Consider the following 7,354-nt stretch of genomic DNA (forward strand, 5'->3'; position numbering starts at 1 on the left):
TACCCTCCAGTGGTCTGTAATAAACTACCTAAAAACCCTCCATTGGTCTGTAATGCCCTATCTAAAGACCCTCCAGTGGTCTGTAATGCCCTATCTAAAGACCCTCCAGTGGTCTTCATTGCGTATTTAAATACCATTCAGTGGTCTGTAATGTCCTATCTAAAGACCCTCCAGTGGTCTGTATTGCCCTATCTGAAGAACCTCCAGTGGTCTGTAATGCCCTATCTAATGACCCTCCAGTGGTCTGTAATGCCCTATCTAAAGACCCTCCAGTGGTCTATAATTGCCTATCTAAACACCCTCAAGTGGTCTATAATTGCCTATCTAAAGACCCTCCAGTGGTCTTTATTGCCCTATCTAAAGAACCTCCAGTGGTCTGTATTGCCCTATCTAAAGACCCTCCAGTGGACTGTATTGCCCTATCTAAAGACCCTCCAGTGGTCTGTAATGCCCTATCTAAAGACCCTTCAGTAGTCTGTAATGCCCTATCTAAAGACCCCCCAGTGGTCTGTAATAAACTATCTAAAGACCCTCCAGTGGTCTGTAATGCCCTATCTAAAGACCCTCCAGTGGTCTGTAATGCCCTATCTAAAGACCCTCCAGTTGTCTTGATTGCCCTATTTAAATTCCATCCAGTGGTCTGTATTGCCCTATCTAAAGACCCTCCAGTGGTCTGTAATGCCCTATCTAAAGACCCTCCAGTTGTCTTGATTGCCCTATTTAAATACCATCCAGTGGTCTGTATTGCCCTATCTGAAGACCCTCCAGTGGTCTGTAATGCCCTATCTAAAGACCCCCCAGTGGTCTGTAATGCCCTATCTAAACACCCTCCAGTGGTCTGTAATGGCCTATCTAAAGACCCTCCAGTGGTCTGTAATGCCATATATAAACACCCTCCAGTGGTTTGTAATGCCCTATCTAATGACCCTCTAGTGGTCTGTAATGCCTTAAATACCCTCCAGTGGTCTGTAATGCCCTACCTAAAGACCCTCCAGTGGTCTGTAATGCCCTATATAAACACCCTCCAGTGGTTTGTAATGCCCTATCTATAGACCCTCTAGTGGTCTATATTGCCCTAAATACCCTCCAGTGCTCTGTAATGCCCTACCTAAAGACCCTCCAGTGGTCTGTAATGCCCTATATAAAGACCCTCCAGTGGTGTGTTTTGCCATATCTAAAGACCCTCCAGTGATCTGTAATAAACTATCTAAAGACCCTTCTGTGGTCTGTAATAAACTATCTAAAGACCCTCCAACTGTTTAAGAGGGCAGATTTTTGTGGCTTCGCCTCCAAGAGAAACTGCCATTTATTTTCCTCCCGGATATGTTTCCACCCTATGTGCTTTCCAGCTCACTAGGAGAAAAACAATGCATATAAACAAGTATTTTATGAAGTGCTTTAAAAACAGCTTGTAATAAAACAATAAAGCGTTGGTCCTGGGCATATGCATGTCACTGATCTAAATCATACAGAGAACCTGGCAGTCAGTCCTTGACAAAACACTCCCCTTATTTACAGGCTTCACAGTAACCTAATAACCCGTCGCAAATGTGGAAAAGAGGAATAAGGGAGGAAAATAATTAGCATATTAATATTTTTCATACCATCATCTTTCAGGTCCAGGAGAGCGCGTTGTCATTTAAATCTAAATGCTTCCCTTGCATTAGAATTCCTTCTGGTCAATTGTTCCACAATAAAAGGAGAGAAGGTGTACTTCATGCAGGAGATTTATGTTTGCCATTTGTTCATATTCATGTGCTACTGAATACCCTCAATTCACATGGTGATGGCAGCTCATATCAGCTGCTCCGCAGGCCCACAGATCACTTACCGCCAGCAATGAATTTCATTTGCAGGACAAAAACTGAGGAGAAATTAGCTCCAACAGTTTATTGATTTTTGCTCAAGAGAAGCCTGTATAACAGCTCTATTGCCCTCATAATGATTAGTGACAAAAGTTTAATTAAGCAATTATAAAGCCAATAATAGAGTTGTCTGGTTTGCTTAGCTTGAGCCTGTCTAGGAGTTATCACATCACAGCAGCTGGAATGTGCTTGAAGAGATTAATGCTGCCAGAACACAGATGCCCACTTTAATACGGCTCCATGATGCCGTCTCAATGAAGTTCACAACACAACGCTTCCCTTTATCAAATTACAAGTCTGCTTTTCATGAATATGGAGAAAAAAATCCCTCTATGGCTTCAAGGTGTAATTATAAAGACATACAACAGAACAACACACAATAGAGTTTTAGTAATCTCCCTGTATGAAATATGCATGATAATGTGGCAGTGAATAAACAGCTACAATGCTCTAAGAGGTTTTGGCATTTTACAGCTACGCAGACAATTGGTGGATATTTCTGAATGTTGCTTAATGTTTTATTTGATTCTCTTGTCTTTTGTGTATTTTTTTCTTCCTTTCTCTGAAAGTGATTAGATTATCGTCCTCCAAAATGCTCGCAGAAATATGTACGAGGTTGCGGAGTCCAGACTTTGTACAAAAGTTGCTTTAAGATGTCTTGAATGTGATCTTTATAACTGAAGATATATAATTGTTTTCGGAAAATACCGTTTTATTCTAAATTAATATTTGTCTACCTATCTGCCAGCGCAAAACAGGTTAGGTATATATGAATATTCTGAATTAATATTTTTTATAAAAAACAATTAAATGAATTTAGGGAAATATACCTGCATTAAATGTTCCAGAAATATATAGTATATTCCAAGGATAATAAAACACATGGTAAGATGTTGTTCTACAGTCCAGTGTATTATACAGAACATACAGTATATTAAGGGTATGTTTGGGTTCTACTCTTCAGTGTATTAGAATATACATTATAAACTAAAACCAACTCTAAGAGTATCTTTGGGTAAAATTCTACAATCCAGTGTATTCTGGGAGATTATTAGGAAGTAAAACATGTTGAGGACCACGACCATATTATTTGATTGAATTGGTTTTCAATCAGGTTGACTAGTGTGTCACTGGTGACATGACTCTTCTAGTTTGAGAGGCTCCAGCTCAGCTCCTCCCACTCACTGAGACAGAAAGCCTTTGAAGCTGGGTGCTCTAGAAGAGGACAGAAAACACAGAAAGAGATAGACATGTATGGAAGGAAGTGAAGGATATACTGGAGCTAAAAGTCCTCAGTCAGACCTCATGAAGTGAAGGATTTACTGGAGCTAAATGCTCTCAGTCAGACCTCATGAAGTGAAGGATTTACTGGAGCTAAATGTCCTCAGTCAGACCTCATTAAGTGAAGGATTTACTGGAGCTAAATGTCCTCAGTCAGACCTCATGAAGTGAAGGCTTTACTGGAGCTAAATGTCCTCAGTCAGACCTCATGAAGTGAAGGATTTACTGGAGCTAAATGTCCTCGGTCAGACCTCATGAAGTTAAGGATTTACTGGAGCTAAATGCCCTCAGTCAGACCTCATGAAGTGAAGGATTTACTGGAGCTAAATGTCGACAGTCAGACCTCATGAAGTGAAGGCTTTACTGGAGCTAAAAGTCCTCAGTCAGACCTCATGAAGTGAAGGATTTACTGGAGCTAAAAGTCCTCAGTCAGACCTCATAAAGTGAAGGATGTAAAATGTATGTATTTGTAAGAGAAAAGCTGTAAACAAATATATATATATATAACATAATTATTACAAATAACTATTTTCCTTGGGCTGCTGTCACAGTACTAATATTAACACAACGTTGGGCTGCTGTCACAGTACTAATATCAACACAACGTTGGGCTGCTGTCACTGTACTAATATTAACACAACGTTGGGCTGCTGTCACAGTATTAATATTAACACAACGTTGGGCTGCTGTCACAGTACTAATATTAACACAATAATGGTCTGCTGTCACTGTACTAATATTAACACAATGTTGGGCTGCTGTCACAGTACTAATATTAACATAACGTTGGGCTGCTGTCACAGTGCTAATATTCACACAACGTTGGGCTGCTGTCACAGTACTAATATTAACACAACGTTGGGCTGCTGTCACAGTACTAATATTAACACAACGTTGTGCTGCTATCACTGTACTAATATTAACACAACGTTGTGCTGCTGTCCCTGTACTAATATAACACAACATTGTGCTGCTGTCAATGTACTAATATTAACACAACGTTGGGCTGCTGTCAATGTACTAATATTAACACAACGTTGTGCTGCTGTCACTGTACTAATATTAACACAACATTGTGCTGCTGTCAATGTACTAATATTAACACAACGTTGGGCTGCTGTCAATGTACTAATATTAACACAACGTTGGGCTGCTGTCACAGTACTAATATTAACACAACGTTGGGCTGCTGTCACAGTACTAATATTAACACAACGTTGGGCTGCTGTCACAGTACTAACATTAACACAACGTTGGGCTGCTGTCACAGTACTGATATTAACACAACGTTGGGCTGCTGTCACAGTTTTAATATTAACACAACGTTGTGCTGCTGTCACAGTACTAATATTAGCACAACGTTGTGCTGCTGTCACAATACTAATATTAACACAACGTTGTGCTGCTGTCACTGTACTAATATTAACACAACGTGGGGCTGCTGTCACAGTACTAATATTAACACAACGTTGGGATGCTGTCACAGTACTAATATTAACACAACGTTGGGCTGCTGTCACAGTACTAAAACTAACACAACGTTGGGCTGCTGTCACAGTACTAATATTAACACAACGTTGGGCTCTGTCACAGTACTAATATTAACACAACGTTGGGCTGCTTTCACAGTACTAATATTAACACAATGTTGAGCTGCTGTCACAGTACTAATATTAATACAACGTTGGGCTGCTGTCACAGTCCAAATATTAAAACAACGTTGGACAGCTGTCACAGTACTAATATTAAAACAACGTTGGGCTGCTGTCAATATACTAATATTAACAGAACGTTGGGCTGCTGTCACAGTACTAATATTAACACAACATTGGGCTGCTGTCACAGTACTAATATTAACACAACGTTGGGCTGCTGTCAATGTACTAATATTAACACAACATTGGGCTGCTGTCAATGTACTAATATTAACACAATGTTGGGCTGCTGTCACAGTACTAATATTAACACAACGTTGATCTGCTGTCACAGTACTAATATTAACACAACGTTGGGCTACTGTCACTGTACTAATATTAACACAACGTTGGGCTGCAGTCAGAGTACTAATATTAACAAAACGTTGGGCTGCTGTAACAGTACTAATATTAACACAATGTTGTGCTTCTGTCAATGTACTTATATTAACACATCGTTGGGCTGCTGTGACAGTACTAATATTAATACAAAGTTGGGCTGCTGTCACAGTACTAATAATAACACAATGTTGGGCTGCTGTCACAGTACTAATATTAACACAACGTTGGGCTGCTGTCACAATAGTAATATTAACACAACGTTGGGCTGCTGTCACAGTACTAATATTAACAAAACGTTGGGCTGCTGTCACAGTACTAATATTAACACAAAGTTGGGGTGCTGTCACAGTCCTAATATTAACACAACGTTGGGCTGCTCTCACAGTACAGTAATATTACTATTGTGACAGAAGCCCAACGTTGTGTTAATATTAGTACTGTGACAGCAGCCCAACTTTGTATTAATATTAGTACTGTCACAGCATTGGGCTGCTGTCACTGTACTAATTTTAACACAACGATGGGCTGCAGTCACAATACTAATAATAACACAATGTTGGGCTGCTGTAACAGTACTAATATTAACACAATGTTGGGCTGCTGTCACATTACTAATATTAACACAACGTTGTGCTGCTGTCACTGTACTAATGTTAACACAATGTTGTGCTGCTGTCAATGTACTAATATTAACACATCGTTGGGCTGCTGTGACAGTACTAATATTAATACAAAGTTGGGCTGCTGTCACAGTACTAATAATAACACAATGTTGGGCTGCTGTCACAGTACTAATATTAACACAACGTTGGGCTGCTGTCACAATAGTAATATTAACACAACGTTGGGCTGCTGTCACAGTACTAATATTAACAAAACGTTGGGCTGCTGTCACAGTACTAATATTAACACAAAGTTGGGGTGCTGTCACAGTCCTAATATTAAAACAACGTTGGGCTGCTCTCACAGTACAGTAATATTACTATTGTGACAGAAGCCCAACGTTGTGTTAATATTAGTACTGTGACAGCAGCCCAACTTTGTATTAATATTAGTACTCTCACAGCATTGGGCTGCTGTCACTGTACTAATTTTAACACAAAGATGGGCTGCAGTCACAATACTAATAATAACACAATGTTGGGCTGCTGTAACAGTATTAATATTAACACAATGTTGGGCTGCTGTCACATTACTAATATTAACACAACGTTGTGCTGCTGTCACTGTACTAATATTAACTCAACGTTGTGCTGCTGTCACTGTACTAATATTAACACAACGTTATGCTGCTGTCAATGTACTAATATTAACACAACGTTGGGCTGCTGTCAATGTACTAATATTAACACAACATTGGGCTGCTGTCACAGTACTAATATTAACACAACGTTGGGCTGCTGTCACAGTACTAATATTAACACAACGTTGGGCTGCTGTCACAGTACTAATATTAACACAACGTTGGGCTGCTTTCACAGTACTAATGTTAACACAACGTTGGGCTGCTGTCACAGTACTAATATTAACACAAAGTTGGGCTGCTGTCACAGTACTAATATTAACACAACATTGGGCTGCAGTCACAGGACTAATACTAACACAACGTTGGGCGGCTGTCACAGTACTAATATTAACACAACGTTGGGCTGCTGTAACAGTACTAATATTAACACAACGTTGGCTGCTTTCACAGTACTAATATTAACACAACGTTGGGCTACTGTCACAGTACTATTACTAACACAACGTTGGTCTGCTGTCAATGTACTAATATTAACACAACGTTGGGCTGCTGTCACAGTACTAATATTAACACAACATTGGGCTGCTGTCACAGTACTAATATTAACACAATGTTGGGCTGCTGTCAATGTACTAATATTAACACAACGTTGGGCTTCTGTCAATGTACTAATATTAACACAATGTTGGGCTGCTGTCACAGCACTTATATTAACACAACGTTGAGCTGCTGTCACAGTACTAATATTAACAAAACGTTGTGCTGGTGTCACTGTACTAATTTTAACACAACGATGGGCTGCAGTCACAGTACTAATAATAACAGAATGTTGGGCTGCTGTAACAGTACTAATATTAACACAACGTTGGGCTGCTGTCACAGTACTACTATTAACAGAATGTTGGGCTGCTGTCACAGTATTAATA

The sequence above is a fragment of the Coregonus lavaretus genome, assembly GCF_964263955.1.
Source record: "Coregonus lavaretus genome assembly, chromosome: 3".
Taxonomy (NCBI): domain Eukaryota; kingdom Metazoa; phylum Chordata; class Actinopteri; order Salmoniformes; family Salmonidae; genus Coregonus; species Coregonus lavaretus.